The sequence below is a fragment of the Scyliorhinus torazame genome, chromosome 20, assembly GCF_047496885.1.
Source record: "Scyliorhinus torazame isolate Kashiwa2021f chromosome 20, sScyTor2.1, whole genome shotgun sequence".
NCBI lineage: Eukaryota > Metazoa > Chordata > Chondrichthyes > Carcharhiniformes > Scyliorhinidae > Scyliorhinus > Scyliorhinus torazame.
The window spans coordinates 31,683,269-31,701,119 of record NC_092726.1 but is presented as its reverse complement, the minus strand read 5'-3'; the positions used below and the strand labels follow the sequence as shown (position 1 = coordinate 31,701,119).

The 17,851-nt window shown below is 52.3% G+C and overlaps 7 non-coding genes and 1 pseudogene across 7 annotated transcripts; all 8 read left to right on the top strand.

Annotated features, from left to right (window-relative positions):
• The first annotated feature begins 86 nt into the window (after positions 1–86).
• Positions 87–277, top strand: LOC140397741 (U2 spliceosomal RNA). Its single transcript, XR_011937170.1, has one exon. It is a non-coding gene; the product is annotated as a U2 spliceosomal RNA (small nuclear RNA).
• A 784-nt stretch (positions 278–1,061) lies between these two features.
• Positions 1,062–1,252, top strand: LOC140397522 (U2 spliceosomal RNA). Its single transcript, XR_011936957.1, has one exon. It is a non-coding gene; the product is annotated as a U2 spliceosomal RNA (small nuclear RNA).
• A 786-nt stretch (positions 1,253–2,038) lies between these two features.
• LOC140397783 (U2 spliceosomal RNA) lies at positions 2,039–2,229 on the top strand. The gene has a single exon (XR_011937211.1). It is a non-coding gene; the product is annotated as a U2 spliceosomal RNA (small nuclear RNA).
• A 6,141-nt stretch (positions 2,230–8,370) lies between these two features.
• Positions 8,371–8,549, top strand: LOC140397130 (U2 spliceosomal RNA; annotated as a pseudogene).
• A 6,138-nt stretch (positions 8,550–14,687) lies between these two features.
• On the top strand, positions 14,688–14,873 carry LOC140397210 (U2 spliceosomal RNA). Its single transcript, XR_011936762.1, has one exon. It is a non-coding gene; the product is annotated as a U2 spliceosomal RNA (small nuclear RNA).
• A 785-nt stretch (positions 14,874–15,658) lies between these two features.
• LOC140397782 (U2 spliceosomal RNA) lies at positions 15,659–15,849 on the top strand. The gene has a single exon (XR_011937210.1). It is a non-coding gene; the product is annotated as a U2 spliceosomal RNA (small nuclear RNA).
• A 784-nt stretch (positions 15,850–16,633) lies between these two features.
• Positions 16,634–16,824, top strand: LOC140397837 (U2 spliceosomal RNA). Its single transcript, XR_011937263.1, has one exon. It is a non-coding gene; the product is annotated as a U2 spliceosomal RNA (small nuclear RNA).
• Positions 16,825–17,609: 785 nt separating this feature from the next.
• On the top strand, positions 17,610–17,800 carry LOC140397461 (U2 spliceosomal RNA). The gene has a single exon (XR_011936897.1). It is a non-coding gene; the product is annotated as a U2 spliceosomal RNA (small nuclear RNA).
• Positions 17,801–17,851: the final 51 nt, after the last annotated feature.

The window sequence follows — 17,851 nt, the reverse complement described above, 5'->3', positions numbered from 1 at the left end:
GTTCCAAAGCACAGTCGAGCGCAGCAAGGTGCACCTGAATGTCGGTGGATGAGGAGGACAAGAGCCATTGCCGGAAAATATGGGCTATCGCTTCTCGGTCTTTTGGCTCAGATCAAGTGTAGTATCTGTTCTTATCAGTTTAATATCTGATATGTCCTCAATATGAAGACCGAATATTAAATTGATTTTTAGGACTCGGAGATGGTTCAGGGGCTTGCTCCTTCCGCTCCACGCATCAACCTGGTCTTGCAGTGCTTCCAGGAATGGTACCTTCACCCCGCTTTGGGGCGGAAATGTATAAAAGCAGAAAATGCCGCAAAACCTGCCTGCCCCTTTTCTCTGTTGTCCAGTTGCCTCATCTTGACCAATTTAAGGCATTTCAAGCTCCAAAGCATTGCTAGCTTTTCTGCTGGCGGGAGCTTCGTGCACTAATGTTGCGAGTCGATGGACTCGAGGACTTTCGGCAGCCAGGCTCCGTTTTCAGCTGATATGCCGCACAGATTTCCTGCTGCTTTTTACAGGCCACTCACCCTCACCCTCGGATGCCGACTTGCCTTCTCCTCACTTCAGTTACCACATCCCTTCATCCTGCACAACGGGATACTGTTGCGACAGACTGAACGGCATCCTGTTTGGATGTAGGTATACCTTCACGGCGTCTCTTTTAGTTCTCCTGACTCCACGACCAACACGCCAGGGTGGAGCTCAGGGAGACTAGACATTGCCCTCTGTTGGATTCCGCCAGTACTTGCTGTTTGCACGGATTGCCCTTTGTTCGGCAAAGGTGGAGATGACTTCGACTCCCTCTGTTGGGTGTCACTGGGCCTTCACAGCGTCTCCATTTCATCTGGTGACGACAGGGGACGGCTTGCCAGACGATGTCTTCCTGTTGTGTTTACTGGTTCTGCATGCACAGACTCCACCGTGCTCGGCCAAGCTGGATGTCTCTTGACCAACAGTGAGCGTAGACTAAAAGTTCCAAAGCACAGTCGAGCGCAGCAAGGTGCACCTGAATGTCGGTGGATGAGGAGGACAAGAGCCATTGCCGGAAAATATGGGCTATCGCTTCTCGGCCTTTTGGCTCAGATCAAGTGTAGTATCTGTTCTTATCAGTTTAATATCTGATATTTCCTCAATATGGGGACCGAATATTAAATTGAGTTTTAGGACTCGGAGATGGTTCAGGGGCTTGCTCCTTCCGCTCCACGCATCAACCTGGTCTTGCAGTGCTTCCAGGAATGGTGCCCTCTCCCCAATTTGGGGCGCAAAATGTATTAAAGTAGAAAATGCCGCAAAACCTGGCTTCCCCTTTTCTCTCTTGTCCAGTTGTCTCATCCTGACCAATTTAAGGCCTTTCAGGCTCCAAAGCATTGCTAGCTTTTCTGCTGGCGGGAGCTTCGTGCACTAATGCTGCGAGCCGATGGACTCGAGGACTTTCGGCAGCCAGGCTCCGTTTTCAGCTGATATGCCACACAGATTTCCTGCTGCTTTTTACAGGCCACTCACCTTCACACTCGGATGCCGACTTGCCTTCTCCTCACTTCAGTTACCACATCCCTTCATCCTGCACAACGGGGAAGTGTGGCGACAGACTGAACGGCATCCTGTTTGGATGTAGGTACACCTTCACGGCGTCTCTTTTCGTTCTCCTGACTCCACGACCAACACGCCAGGGTGGAGCTCAGGGAGACTAGACATTGCCCTCTGTTGGATTCCGCCAGTACTTGCTGCTTGCACTGATTGCCCTTTGTTCGGCAAAGGTGGAGATTACTTCGACTCCCTCCGTTGGGTGTCACTGGGCCTTCACAGCGTCTCCATTTCATCTGGTGACGATAGGGGACGGCTTGCCAGACGATGTCTTCGTGTTGTGTTTTACTGGTTCTGCATGCACAGACTCCACCGTGCTCGGCCAAGCTGGAGGTTTCTTGACCAACAGTGAGCGTAGACTAAAAGTTCCAAAGCGCAGTCGAGCGCAGCAAGGTGCACCTGAATGTCGGTGGACGAGGAGGACAAGAGCCATTGCAGGAAAATATGGGCTATCGCTTCTCGGCCTGTTGGTTCAGATCAAGTGTAGTATCTGTTCTTATCAGTTTAATATCTGATATGTCCTCAATCTGGGGACCGAAAGTTAAATTGGTTTTTAGTACTCGGAGATGGTTCAGGGGCTGGCTCCGTCCGCTCCACGCATCAACCTGGTCTTGCAGTGCTTCCAGGAATGGTGCCTTCACCCTGCTTTGGGGCGCAAATGTATAAAAGCAGAAAATGCCGCAAAACCTGCCTACCCCTTTTCTTTGTTGTCCAGTTGCTTCATCCTGACCAATTTAAGGCATTTCAAGCTCCAAAGCATTGCTAGCTTTTCTGCTGGCGGGAGCTTCGTGCACTAATGCTGCGAGCCGATGGACTCGAGGACTTTCGGCAGCCAGGCTCCGTTTTCAGCTGATATGCCGCACAGATTTCCTGCTGCTATTTACAGGCCACTCACCCTCACCCTCGGATGCCGACTTGCCTTCTCCTCACTTCAGTTACCACATCCCTTCATCCTGCACAACGGGATAGTGTGGCGACAGACTGAACGGCATCCTGTTTGGATGTAGGTATACCTTCACGGCGTCTCTTTTAGTTCTCCTGACTCCACGACCAACACGCCAGGGTGGAGCTCAGGGAGACTAGACATTGCCCTCTGTTGGATTCCGCCAGTACTTGCTGCTTGCACGGATTGCCCTTTGTTCGGCAAAGGTGGAGATTACTTCGACTCCCTCCGTTGGGTGTCACTTGGCCTTCACAGCGTCTCCATTTCATCTGGTGACGACAGGGGACGGCTTGCCAGACGATGTCTTCGTGTTGTGTTTTACTGGTTCTGCATGCACAGACTCCACCGTGCTCGGCCAAGCTGGAGGTTTCTTGACCAACAGTGAGCGTAGACTAAAAGTTCCAAAGCGCAGTCGAGCGCAGCAAGGTGCACCTGAATGTCGGTGGACGAGGAGGACAAGAGCCATTGCCGGAAAATATGGGCTATCGCTTCTCGGCCTTTTGGATAAGATCAAGTGTAGTCACATTTGATCGAGAGAAGCTGAGGATTTCGATGTTGATTGTGGATTGGCGAACTCGTAGGGATTGAAGTCGTTAAAGAGGAAATGTTTGGAGCTTGGCTGCTATTGGTGGATCTACATGCTGGCCTAAACCTCGGGTTTAGGCCTAACGCCGATACAGTTTCACACCCAACGTACGAGCTATGGATGCAGCTGCATCACGACCACCAGGCTGGGGAGTGCGAAACACGGTCCGAGTCACAGTAAAGAAAACGGAGGGAGAGTCACCTTTGGACCGGAAACACTTCGTGAAGAGGGTGCTGCTCGAGTGTTGGGGGTTTAAAGCAACAGAGATCTTCTGCTTGCAAAACTTCCCCAAGAATGGTTTCTTTGATGTCACCTTCAAGAGCGTCGCAGCGTGCATCAAATTCTTGAACGTCTTCAAGGAAAAAGGTAACCAGAGTCCCCTGTCGATCCTGACCGCGGAGCCTCTGTTTACGCTACCGGCACAGCGAAACCGGGTTGTTACACTGCACACGTACAACCCCCACGTCCCTGTGTCTGATGTGCTCACGTTCCTCGCCAGGTACGCTGAGCTGAAAAGTGACAGCGTGCAAGTGAAAGACACCTTCGGCATCTGGACAAGTGAGCACCAGGTCAAGGTGACCCTAAGAACGGACAGCAACGGAGCCATCCTGCATCCCCCCTCCAATTTCGCTATTGGAGTAAATCGTGGCTACCTCTACTACGTGGGACAGCCAGGAGTATGCCACACCTGTGGCAAAACGGGGCATGTTGCCGCAAACTGCAGTGTGACCTTCTGCAAGAACTGCAGGCAGGAGGGACACATGACTAAGGACTGCAAGGAAGACAAGTGCTGCAACCTGTGTGGGGAGGCCGGCCATCTTTACAGGGCCTGCCCGAAACGCGGGGCGACATACGCTCAAATCATCAGCAGCGGAGTTAAAAAGGCGACCAGAGAGGAGGTGCATACACCCTCCACCGAAAAAGACACCACGGTTCAGAATGAGGAAAAGCAACAGAAGGGCCCCCAACAAAAAGAGGAGGCCCCAGCACCTCCTGACAACCCAACCCCAGCCCCATCTGATGAGGAACACTCAATGGAAGAGGAAGAGGAGGGGACAAAGAATAAAGAGCCCTGGGAAACCGTGAACAGGGACAAACGTAAGAGGAAACAAAAAAACAAACTGAAGAACCCCCTGAGGGGTAGTGGCAAAAAGCGACACCTCTCAGCCGGCGCACTTAGTGCCGACACCTCATCCGATGAGGGAAAACAGGACAAGAATCGGCCTCAGATAAAGAGGCAAAGCACCAACGTGGAACGGAAGGCACAGACCCCCCAGACCACCGACCGGGAAGAAAACAAGGTCACAGACCAACCCCCGATAGCAACGAGCAGCAACAACCCAGGTGAAGACCGGCCTGTAACCCCAACACCTACTGACTGCCACGACGAACCCCAGGGCTACACCCCCCCCCAATGCATCTGCATCAAAATCACGGGGCCAGTACGGACCAGAACAGTTTTCTCAGCCCTGCAACTGTGCTAAAGTTTGCGAACACCACCGGCATGCTGGGGAACATTCAACAGCTGGAACAGCCAACTGTATAGACTCTGGACTCTTGAGACTGGTAAATCTATCTTTTTATAATGGGTTTAAAAATTGCATCCATAAATGTGCGAAGCATCAAAGATACTTCGCGGTGTGTAGCCACACTCAACTATTTGGCAAATGTAAAAGCTGACCTACTGTTCCTGCAGGAGTGCGGAATTCCGCACCTCAGCAACTACAGGCGCTGGTCGAGCTGGTGGTCCCACGGGCCATCCATCTGGTCAGGAGGAAACGACTGCCGCTCCTCCGGCCTGGGTATTCTGCTGCGGGGAGGCAACTTCACCATCTCCAACGTTAAGGAGGTGGTGGGCGGGCGCCTCCTCGTAGCAGACGTGAAATACAAAAGCACCCCTCTCAGACTTATTAATGTGTACGCCCCGGCCGTAAAAAGTGAGCGGCTGGCAGTTCTTCAGCAACTCCCACTGCTGTTGGCCACCTCCAAGCCGGTCATCCTGGGTGGTGACTTCAACTGCATCATCGATGCGGCTGGACGATCCAGCAAAGCCGACAGCAAACTAGACGCTACGTCCAGACTCCTGATGGAAACGGTAAAAGACGCCAAGCTGCTCGACGTCTGCAGCAACCCTGCAGACGGCGCGCAGCGTAGAAACACATGGTCACGGCCAGACGGGTCCGTCCGTTCCAGGATAGACTTCTTTTTTGTGTCCCGAGCTTTCACGGTCAGGTCCACCGACGTAACGCCGGTGTTCTTCTCTGACCACTGCCTCCTACTGGCCGACTGCCACCTGCAGGAAGACCAGGGGGTAGGCAGGGGGACGTGGAAGCTAAATGTAAAACTGCTGACCCCTGAGAACATCGAGGAACTCAGGAGGGATTACAAAGGTTGGAGAACCGTGAAACCCCTCTTTGAGGCCCCACATCTCTGGTGGGAAGCAATCAAGGGGAATATCAAGAGGTTTTTCATCCTCAAGGGCGTTCAAAAGGTGAGAGAGAGACGAGGGGTCATGTCCAGGCTCCAGAAAAGTATGCAAAATTTGCTCCAGCTGCAGTCGATGGGGGTGGATGTCAAGGAGGATCTCCAAGAGGTGAAGAGCCAGCAAGCCTCGCTCTACACCTCGGAGGCCTCCAAGGTTATCTTCCGTTCCAGAGTCCGCTCCGTGGAGCAGGACGAAAAGTGCTCACGCTTCTTCTTCCAAAAGGTGCACAGAGAGACCTCTGTGATCAGCAGCCTGAAGGAAGAAGATGGCTCTGAAAAGTCATCGCAGTCTGACATCCTGAGGATCAGCCAATCCTTTTATGCCGGACTGTATGACCTGAAGCCAACAGATAGCACTGTTTCCCAGACCTTCCTGTCGACTATCACGGAGGTCATAGGCGACAGCGAGCTGGAAAACCTGGACAAACCACTAACTCTGGACGAGCTGACAAAGGCCGCCAAGTCCTTCGAGACGAGTAAAACTCCCGGAAGCGACGGCTTACCGGTTGAGTTGTATTCGGCTCTGTGGGACTGGATGGGCCCAGACCTGCTGGAAGTGTACGAGAGTATGCTTCTGGAAGGCAGCATGTCAGAGTCCACGAGGAAAGGCATCATCACCCTCATCTACAAACAGAAGGGGGAAAGGGAAGAAATTCGAAATTGGCGACCCATTTCACTGTTGAATGTGGACTACAAAATTCTAGCAAAGGTCATCGCCAATCGGGTCAGGTCTGCTCTGGAGTCGGTGATCCACCCTGACCAGACCTGTGCTGTACCCGGTAGGAAGATCTCTGATAGCCTCGCGCTACTCAGGGATACGATCGCCTACGTGCAGGACAGGGGGGTGGACACTTGCCTCATCAGCCTTGACCAGGAGAAGGCTTTTGACAGAATATCGCACACCTACATGATGGATGTGCTCTCCAAAATGGGGTTTGGGGAGGGAATTCGCAATTGGATCAAACTGCTCTACACAAACATCTATAGCGCAGTCTCAATCAATGGGTGGGAATCAGAAAAGTTCCAGATCAGATCTGGAGTCAGGCAGGGCTGCCCTCTCTCCTCTGCCCTTTTTGTGTGCTGCATAGAACCTTTTGCCGAGTCCATCAGGAGGGATCCGGGTATAAGAGGAGTGACGATCCCAGGCAGTGGAGGCATGCAAGTCAAGGCCTCCCTGTACATGGACGACGTTGCCGTCTTCTGCTCGGATCCTGCGTCTGTACGCAGGCTCTTAACCACCTGCGACCAGTTTGAACTGGCCTCTGGAGCCAAGGTAAACCGGGGCAAGAGCGAGGCCATGTTCTTTGGGAACTGGGCCGACCGGTCCTTTGTCCCCTTCACTGTCAGGTCAGATTACCTGAAGGGGCTGGGGATATGGTTCGGAGCTGCTGGGGCGTGCACCAAAAACTGGGAGGAGCGCATAGGAAAGGTAAGACAGAAACTGGGCTGGTGGGAGCAACGCTCCCTCTCCATTGCGGGCAAAACCCTGGTCATCAGGTGTGAGGTACTCTCTGTGCTACTGTACGTGGCGCAGGTCTGGCCCATAACCCGACCCTACGCCACAGCAGTCACCCGGGCCATCTTCAAATTTATCTGGCGATCCAAGATGGACCGTGTCCGAAGGGACACCATGTACAAACCTCTGGAGAAGGGAGGGCGGAACGTACCCAACGCCTCCCTCATCCTGTTGGCCACCTTTGTGTCCAGCTGCATCAAGCTGTGCGTGGACCCCCAGTATGCAAACACCAAGTGTCACTACATACTGAGGTTCTACCTGTCCCCGGTGTTGCGAAGGATGGGCCTGGCCTCATTGCCGCGGAACGCTCCAAGTAGTTGGACCGTACCGTACCACCTGTCCTTTGTGGAAAAGTTTTTGAAGGAAAACACCTTTGACCACAAGGAAATGAAGTAGTGGTCAGCACGTAATGTCCTCGAGGCCCTCAGGGAAAAGGAGACCGTGGAGGACGTTGGATGGTTCCCTGAGCAGACTGCCAGAGTCATCTGGCAGAACGCCTCATCACCAGAACTTTCAAACAAGCACCAAGACCTAGCTTGGCTGGTGGTGAGAAGGGCCCTCCCTGTCAGATTCTTCATGCACACCCGAAGGCTCTGCACCAATGCACGCTGCCCTCGGAGTGGCTGTGGGGGAAATGAGACGGTCACACACCTCCTTGCGGAATGTGCCTTTGCAAAGAAGGTCTGGAGAGAGATGCAGTGGTATTTGTCAAGGTTTATCCCAAACAGGTCTGTGACACAGGACTCTGTGCTCTACGGACTGTTTCCAGGCACACACACCGAGACAAATGTCAACTGCTGCTGGAAGGTCATCAACTCGGTAAAAGACGCTCTTTGGTCTACCCGAAACTTGCTGATCTTCCAGTGCAAAGAATTGTCCTCGACCGAGTGTTGCAGACTGGCACATTCCAAGGTCCAGGACTACGTGCTGAGGGACGCACTCAAGCTTGGGACAGCTGCCGCCAAGGCGCAATGGGAAAAGACCACTGTGTAAAGTCTTTCCAGCAAATGTACACCGAGGGGCGCGTAACAGTGTAAAGCCCCTCGGTCTGGGCAACCAACACTCCAATGTACAAAAAAAACTGGCACTGTAAATATTTAAGAAGGAATTGTAATGTAAAGAGTGATATGTGTATGACAATATCAAAATTGAATGAAAGAAAGTCAAGGCAACATGTAACCCTGCCGGAAATGTACAGTCAAGACAATTTGAAATGTTTCTGTAATGCTCATGATAAATTTTTATGAATAAAGTATATTTTTTTGAAAAAAAAAAAAAAATCTGTTCTTATCAGTTTAATATCTGATATGTCCTCAATCTGGGGACCGATTATTAAATTGATTTTTAGGACTCGGAGATGGTTCAGGGGCTTGCTCCTTCCGCTCCACGCATCAACCTGGTCTTGCAGTGCTTCCAGGAATGGTGCCCTCTCCCCGCTTTGGGGCGCAAAATGTATAAAAGCAGAAAATGCCGCAAAACCTGGCTTACCCTTTTCTCTCTTGTCCAGTTGTCTCATCCTGACCAATTTAAGGCCTTTCAGGCTCCAAAGCATTGCTAGCTTTTCTGCTGTCGGGAGCTCCGTGCACGAATGTTGTGAGCCGATGGACTCGCGGACTTGCGGCAGCCAGGCTCCGTTTTCAGCTGATATGCCACACAGATTTCTTGCTGCTCTTTACAGGCCACTCACCTTCACACTCGGATGCCGACTTGCCTTCTCCTCACTTCAGTTACCACATCCCTTCAGCCTGCACAACGGGGAAGTGTGGCGACAGACTGAACGGCATTCTCTTTGGATGTAGGTATACCTACACGGCGTCTCTTTTCGTTCTCCTGACTCCACGACCAACACGCCAGGGTGGAGCTCAGGGAGACTAGACATTGCCCCCTGTTGGATACCGCCAGTACTTGCTGCTTGCACGGATTGTCCTTTTTTCGGCAAAGGTGGAGATTTCTTCCACTCCCTCCGTTGGGTGTCACTGGCCTTCACAGCGTCTCCATTTCATCTGGTGACGACAGGGGACGGCTTGCCAGACGATGTCTTCGTGTTGTGTTTTACTGGTTCTGCATGCACAGACTCCACCGTGCTCGGCCAAGCTGCAGGTTTCTTGACCAACAGTGAGCGTAGACTAAAAGTTCCAAAGCACAGTCGAGCGCAGCAAGGTGCACCTGAATGTCGGTGGATGAGGAGGACAAGAGACATTGCCGGAAAATATGGGCTATCGCTTCTCGGCCTTTTGGCTAAGATCAAGTGTAGTCTCATTTAATCGAGGGAAGCTGAGGATTTCGATGACGATCGTGGATTGGAGAACTCGGAGGAATTGAAGTCGTCAAAGAAGAAACGTTTGGAGCTTGGCTGCTATTGGTGGATCTACATGCTGGCCTAAACCTCGGGTTTAGGCCTAACGCCGATACAGTTTCACACCCAACGTACGAGCTATGGATGCAGCTGCATCCCGACCACCAGGCTGGGGCGTGCGAAACACTGTCCGAGTCACAGTGAAGAAAACGGATGGAGAGTCACCTTTGGACCGGAAACACTTCGTGAAGAAGGTGCTGCTCGAGTGCTGTGGGTTTAAAGCAACAGAGATCTTCTGCTTGCAAAACTTCCCCAAGAATGGCTTCTTTGATGTCACCTTCAAGAGCGTCGCAGCGTGCATCAAATTCTTGAACGTCTTCAAGGAGAAAGGTAACCAGAGTCCCTTGTCGATCCTGACTGCGGAACCTCTGTTTACGCTACCGGCACAGCGAAATCGGGTTGTTACACTGCACACGTACAACCCCCACGTCCCTGTATCTGATGTGCTCACGTTCCTCGCCAGGTACGCTGAGCTGAAAAGTGACAGCGTGCAAATGAAAGACACCTTCGGCATCTGGACAAGTGAGCACCAGGTCAAGGTGACCCTAAGAACGGACAGCAACGGAGCCATCCTGCATCCCCCCTCCAATTTCGCTATTGGAGTAAATCGTGGCTACCTCTACTACGTGGGACAGCCACGAGTATGCCACACCTGTGGCAAAACGGGGCATGTTGCCGCAAACTGCAGTGTGACCTTCTGCAAGAACTGCAGGCAGGAGGGACACATGACTAAGGACTGCAAAGAAGACAAGTGCTGCAACCTGTGTGGGGAGGCCGGCCATCTTTACAGGGCCTGCCCGAAACGCGGGGCGACATACGCTGAAATCATCAGCAGCGGAGTTAAAAAGGCGACCAGAGAGGAGGTGCATACACCCTCCACCGAAAAAGACACCACGGCTCAGAATGAGGAAAAGCAACAAAAGGGCCCCCAACAAAAAGAAGAGGCCCCAGCACCTCCTGACAACCCAAACCCAGCCCCATCTGATGAGGAACACTCAATGGAAGAGGAAGAGGATGGGACAAAGAATAAAGAGCCCTGGGAAACAGTGAACAGGGACAAACGAAAGCGGAAACAAAAAAACAAACTGAAGAACCCCCCGAGGGGTAGTGGCAAAAAGCGACACCTCTCAGCCGGCGCACTTAGCGCCGACACCTCATCCGATGAGGGAAAACAGGACAAGAATCGGCCTCAAATAAAGAGGCAAAGCACCAACGTGGAACGGAAGGCCCAGACCCCCCAGACCACCGACCGGGAAGGAAACAAGGTCACAGACCAACCCCCGATAGCAACGAGCAGCAACAACCCAGGTGAAGACCGGCCTGCAACCCCAACTGACTGCCACGACGAACCCCAGGGCTACACCACCCCCCCAATGCATCTGCATCCAAATCACGGGGCCAGTACGGACCAGAACAGCTTTCTCAGCCCTGCAACTGTGCTAAAGTTTGCGAGCACCACCGGCATGCTGGGGAACATCGAACAGCTGGAACAGCCAACTGTATAGACTCTGGACTCTTGAGACTGGTAAATCTATCTTTTTTAAAATGGGTTTAAAAATTGCATCCATAAATGTGCGAAGCATCAAAGATACTTCGCGGTGTGTAGCCACACTCAACTATTTGGCAAATGTAAAAGCTGACCTACTGTTCCTGCAGGAGTGCGGAATTCCGCACCTCAGCAACTACAGGCGCTGGTCGAGCTGGTGGTCCCACGGGCCATCCATCTGGTCAGGAGGAAACGACTGCCGCTCCTCCGGCCTGGGTATTCTGCTGCGGGGAGGCAACTTCACCATCTCCGACGTTAAGGAGGTGGTGGGCGGGCGCCTCCTCGTAGCAGACGTGAAATACAAAAACACCCCTCTCAGACTTATTAATGTGTACGCCCCGGCCGTAAAAAGTGAGCGGCTGGCAGTTCTTCAGCAACTCCCACTGCTGTTGGCCACCTCCAAGCCGGTCATCCTGGGTGGTGACTTCAACTGCATCATCGATGCGGCTGGACGATCCAGCAAAGCCGACAGCAAACTAGACGCTACGTCCAGACTCCTGATGGAAACGGTAAAAGACGCCAAGCTGCTCGACGTCTGCAGCAACCCTGCAGACGGCGCGCAGCGTAGATACACATGGTCACGGCCAGACGGGTCCGTCCGCTCCAGGATAGACTTCTTTTTTGTGTCCCGAGCTTTCACGGTCAGGTCCACCGACGTAACGCCGGTGTTCTTCTCTGACCACTGCCTCCTACTGGCCGACTGCCACCTGCAGGAAGACCAGGGGGTAGGCAGGGGGACGTGGAAGCTAAATGTAAAACTGCTGACCCCTGAGAACATCGAGGAACTCAGGAGGGATTACAAAGGTTGGAGAACCGTGAAACCCCTCTTTGAGGCCCCACATCTCTGGTGGGAAGCAATCAAGGGGAATATCAAGAGGTTTTTCATCCTCAAGGGCGTTCAAAAGGTGAGAGAGAGACGAGGGGTCATGTCCAGGCTCCAGAAAAGTATGCAAAATTTGCTCCAGCTGCAGTCGATGGGGGTGGATGTCAAGGAGGATCTCCAAGAGGTGAAGAGCCAGCAAGCCTCGCTCTACACCTCGGAGGCCTCCAAGGTTATCTTCCGTTCCAGAGTCCGCTCCGTGGAGCAGGACGAAAAGTGCTCACGCTTCTTCTTCCAAAAGGTGCACAGAGACACCTCTGTGATCAGCAGCCTGAAGGAAGAAGATGGCTCTGAAAAGTCATCGCAGTCTGACATCCTGAGGATCAGCCAATCCTTTTATGCCGGACTGTATGACCTGAAGCCAACAGATAGCACTGTTTCCCAGACTTTCCTGTCGACTATCACGGAGGTCATAGGCGACAGCGAGCTGGAAAACCTGGACAAACCACTAACTCTGGACGAGCTGACAAAGGCCGCCAAGTCCTTCGAGACGAGTAAAACTCCCGGAAGCGACGGCTTACCGGTTGAGTTGTATTCGGCTCTGTGGGACTGGATGGGCCCAGACCTGCTGGAAGTGTACGAGAGTATGCTTCTGGAAGGCAGCATGTCAGAGTCCATGAGGAAAGGCATCATCACCCTCATCTACAAACAGAAGGGGGAAAGGGAAGAAATTCGAAATTGGCGACCCATTTCACTGTTGAATGTGGACTACAAAATTCTAGCAAAGGTCATCGCCAATCGGGTCAGGTCTGCTCTGGAGTCGGTGATCCACCCTGACCAGACCTGTGCTGTACCCGGCAGGAAGATCTCTGATAGCCTCGCGCTACTCAGGGATACGATCGCCTACGTGCAGGACAGGGGGGTGGACACTTGCCTCATCAGCCTTGACCAGGAGAAGGCCTTTGACAGAATATCGCACACCTACATGATGGATGTGCTCTCCAAAATGGGGTTTGGGGAGGGAATTCGCAATTGGATCAAACTGCTCTACACAAACATCTATAGCGCAGTCTCAATCAATGGGTGGGAATCAGAAAAGTTCCAGATCAGATCTGGAGTCAGGCAGGGCTGCCCTCTCTCCTCTGCCCTTTTTGTGTGCTGCATAGAACCTTTTGCCGAGTCCATCAGGAGGGATCCGGGTATAAGAGGAGTGACGATCCCAGGCAGTGGAGGCATGCAAGTCAAGGCCTCCCTGTACATGGACGACGTTGCCGTCTTCTGCTCGGATCCTGCGTCTGTACGCAGGCTCTTAACCACCTGCGACCAGTTTGAACTGGCCTCTGGAGCCAAGGTAAACCGGGGCAAGAGCGAGGCCATGTTCTTTGGGAACTGGGCCGACCGGTCCTTTGTCCCCTTCACTGTCAGGTCCGATTACCTGAAGGTGCTGGGGATATGGTTCGGAGCTGCTGGGGCGTGCACCAAAAACTGGGAGGAGCGCATAGGAAAGGTAAGACAGAAACTGGGCTGGTGGGAGCAACGCTCCCTCTCCATTGCGGGCAAAACCCTGGTCATCAGGTGTGAGGTACTCTCGGTGCTACTGTACGTGGCGCAGGTCTGGCCCATAACCCGACCCTACGCCACAGCAGTCACCCGGGCCATCTTCAAATTTATCTGGCGATCCAAGATGGACCGTGTCCGAAGGGACACCATGTACAAACCTCTGGAGAAGGGAGGGCGGAACGTACCCAACGCCTCCCTCATCCTGCTGGCCACCTTTGTGTCCAGCTGCATCAAGCTGTGCGTGGACCCCCAGTATGCAAACACCAAGTGTCACTACATACTGAGGTTCTACCTGTCCCCGGTGTTGCGAAGGATGGGCCTGGCCTCATTGCCGCGGAACGCTCCAAGTAGTTGGACCGTACCGTACCACCTGTCCTTCGTGGAAAAGTTTTTGAAGAAAAACACCTTTGACCACAAGGCAATGAAGCAGTGGTCAGCACGTAATGTCCTCGAGGCCCTCAGGGAAAAGGAGACCGTGGAGGACGTTGGATGGTTCCCTGAGCAGACTGCCAGAGTCATCTGGCAGAACGCCTCATCACCAGAACTTTCAAACAAGCACCAAGACCTAGCTTGGCTGGTGGTGAGAAGGGCCCTCCCTGTCAGATTCTTCATGCACACCCGAAGGCTCTGCACCAATGCACGCTGCCCTCGGAGTGGCTGTGGGGGAAATGAGACGGTCACACACCTCCTTGTGGAATGTGCCTTTGCAAAGAAGGTCTGGAGAGAGATGCAGTGGTATTTGTCAAGGTTTATCCCAAACAGATCTGTGACACAGGACTCTGTGCTCTACGGACTGTTTCCAGGGACACACACCGAGACAAATATCAACTGCTGCTGGAAGGTCATCAACTCGGTAAAAGACGCTCTTTGGTCTGCCCGAAACTTGCTGATCTTCCAGTGCAAAGAATTGTCCTCGACCGAGTGTTGCAGACTGGCACATTCCAAGGTCCAGGACTACGTGCTGAGGGACGCACTCAAGCTTGGGGCAGCTGCCGCCAAGGCGCAATGGGGAAAGACCACAGTGTAAAGTCTTTCCAGCAAATGTACACCGAGGGGCGCGTAACAGTGTAAAGCCCCTCGGTCTGGGCAATCAACACTCCAATGTATAAAACAAACATGCCACTGTAAATATTTCAGAAGGAATTGTAATGTAAAGAGTGATATGTGTACGACAATATCAAAATTGAATGAAAGAAAGTCAAGGCAACATGTAACCCTGCCGGAAATGTACAGTCAAGACAATTTGAAATGTTTCTGTAATGCTCATGATAAATTTTTATGAATAAAGTATATTTTTTTGAAAAAAAAAAAAAAAAAAAAAATCTGTTCTTATCAGTTTAATATCTGATATGTCCTCAATCTGGGGACTGAATATTAAACTGATTTTTAGGACTCGGAGATGGTTCAGGGGCTTGCTCCTTCCGCTCCACGCATCAACCTGGTCTTGCAGTGCTTCTAGGAATGGTGCCCTCACCCCGCTTTGGGGCGCCAAATGTATAAAACCAGAAAATGCCGCAAAACCTGACTTACCCTTTTCTCTCTTGTCCAGTTGTCTCATCCTGACCAATTTAAGGCCTTTCAGGCTCCAAAGCATTGCTAGCTTTCCTGCTGTCGGGAGCTCCGTGCACGAATGTTGTGAGCCGATGGACTCGCGGACTTGCGGCAGCCAGGCTCCGTTTTCAGCTGATATGCCACACAGATTTCCTGCTGCTCTTTACAGGCCACTCACCTTCACACTCGGATGCCGACTTGCCTTCTCCTCACTTCAGTTACCACATCCCTTCATCCTGCACAACGGGGAAGTGTGGCGACAGACTGAACGGCATTCTCTTTGGATGTAGGTATACCTTCACGGCGTCTCTTTTCGTTCTCCTGACTCCACGACCAACACGCTAGGGTGGAGCTCAGGGAGACTAGACATTGCCCCCTGTTGGATACCGCCAGTACTTGCTGCTTGCACGGATTGTCCTTTTTTCGGCAAAGGTGGAGATTTCTTCCACTCCCTCCGTTGGGTGTCACTGGCCTTCACAGCGTCTCCATTTCATCTGGTGACGACAGGGGACGGCTTGCCAGACGATGTCTTCGTGTTGTGTTTTACTGGTTCTGCATGCACAGACTCCACCGTGCTCGGCCAAGCTGGAGGTTTCTTGACCAACAGTGAGCGTAGACTAAAAGTTCCAAAGCACAGTCGAGCGCAGCAAGGTGCACCTGAATGTCGGTGGATGAGGAGGACAAGAGCCATTGCCGGAAAATATGGGCTATCGCTTCTCGGCCTTTTGGCTCAGATCAAGTGTAGTATCTGTTCTTATCAGTTTAATATCTGATATTTCCTCAATATGGAGACCGAATATTAAATTGATTTTTAGGACTCGGAGATGGTTCACGGGCTTGCTCCTTCCGCTCCACGCATCAACCTGGGCTTGTAGTGCTTCCAGGAATGGTGCCTTCACCCCGCTTTGGGGCGGAAATGTATAAAAGCAGAAAATGACGCAAAACCTGCCTACCCCTTTTCTCTGTTGTCCAGTTGCCTCATCTTGACCAATTTAAGGCATTTCATGCTCCAAAGCATTGCTAGCTTTTTTGCTGGCGGGAGCTTCGTGCACTAATGTTGCGAGTCGATGGACTCGAGGACTTTCGGCAGCCAGGCTCCGTTTTCAGCTGATATGCCGCACAGATTTCCTGCTGCTTTTTACAGGCCACTCACCCTCACCCTCGGATGCCGACTTGCCTTCTCCTCACTTCAGTTACCACATCCCTTCATCCTGCACAACGGGATACTGTTGCGACAGACTGAACGGCATCCTGTTTGGATGTAGGTATACCTTCACGGCGTCTCTTTTAGTTCTCCTGACTCCACGACCAACACGCCAGGGTGGAGCTCAGGGAGACTAGACATTGCCCCCTGTTGGATACCGCCAGTACTTGCTGCTTGCACGGATTGTCCTTTGTTCGGCAAAGGTGGAGATTTCTTCCACTCCCTCCGTTGGGTGTCACTGGCCTTCACAGCGTCTCCATTTCATCTGGTGACGACAGGGGACGGCTTGCCAGACGATGTCTTCGTGTTGTGTTTTACTGGTTCTGCATGCACAGACTCCACCGTGCTCGGCCAAGCTGGAGGTTTCTTGACCAACAGTGAGCGTAGACTAAAAGTTCCAAAGCACAGTCGAGCGCAGCAAGGTGCACCTGAATGTCGGTGGATGAGGAGGACAAGAGCCATTGCCGGAAAATATGGGCTATCGCTTCTCGGCCTTTTGGCTCAGATCAAGTGTAGTATCTGCTCTTATCAGTTTAATATCTGATATGTCCGCAATATGGAGACCGAATATTAAATTGATTTTTAGGACTCGGAGATGGCTCAGGGGCTTGTTCCTTCCGCTCCACGCATCAACCTGTGCTTGCAGTGCTTCCAGGAATGGTGCCTTCACCCCGCTTTGGGGCGGAAATGTATAAAAGCAGAAAATGCCGCAAAACCTGCCTACCCCTTTTCTTTGTTGTCCAGTTGCCTCATCTTGACCAATTTAAGGCATTTCAAGCTCCAAAGCATTGCTAGCTTTTCTGCTGGCGGGAGCTTCGTGCACTAATGTTGCGAGTCGATGGACTCGAGGACTTTCGGCAGCCAGGCTCCGTTTTCAGCTGATATGCCGCACAGATTTCCTGCTGCTTTTTACAGGCCACTCACCCTCACCCTCGGATGCCGACTTGCCTTCTCCTGACTTCAGTTACCACATCCCTTCATCCTGCACAACGGGATACTGTTGCGACAGACTGAACGGCATCCTGTTTGGATGTAGGTATACCTTCACGGCGACTCTTTTAGTTCTCCTGACTCAACGACCAACACGCCAGGGTGGAGCTCAGGGAGACTAGACATTGCCCTCTGTTGGATTCCGCCAGTACTTGCTGTTTGCACGGATTGCCCTTTGTACGGCAAAGGTGGAGATGACTTCGACTCCCTCTGTTGGGTGTCACTGGGCCTTCACAGCGTCTCCATTTCATCTGGTGACGACAGGGGACGGCTTGCCAGACGATGTCTTCCTGTTGTGTTTTACTGGTTCTGCATGCTCAGACTCCACCGTGCTCGGCCAAGCTGGATGTCTCTTGTCCAACAGTGAGCGCAGACTAAAAGTTCCAAAGCACAGTCGAGCGCAGCAAGGTGCACCTGAATGTCGGTGGACGAGGAGGACAAGAGCCATTGCCGGAAAATATGGGCTATCGCTTCTCGGCCTTTTGGCTCAGATCAAGTGTAGAATCTGTTCTTATCAGTTTAATATCTGATATGTCCTCAATCTGGGGACCGAATATTAAATTGATTTTTAGCACTCGGAGATGGTTCAGGGGCTTGCTCCTTCCGCTCCACGCATCAACCTGGTCTTGCAGTGCTTCCAGGAATGGTGCCTACACCCCGCTTTGGGGCGCCAAATGTATAAAAGCAGAAAATGCCGCAAAACCTGGC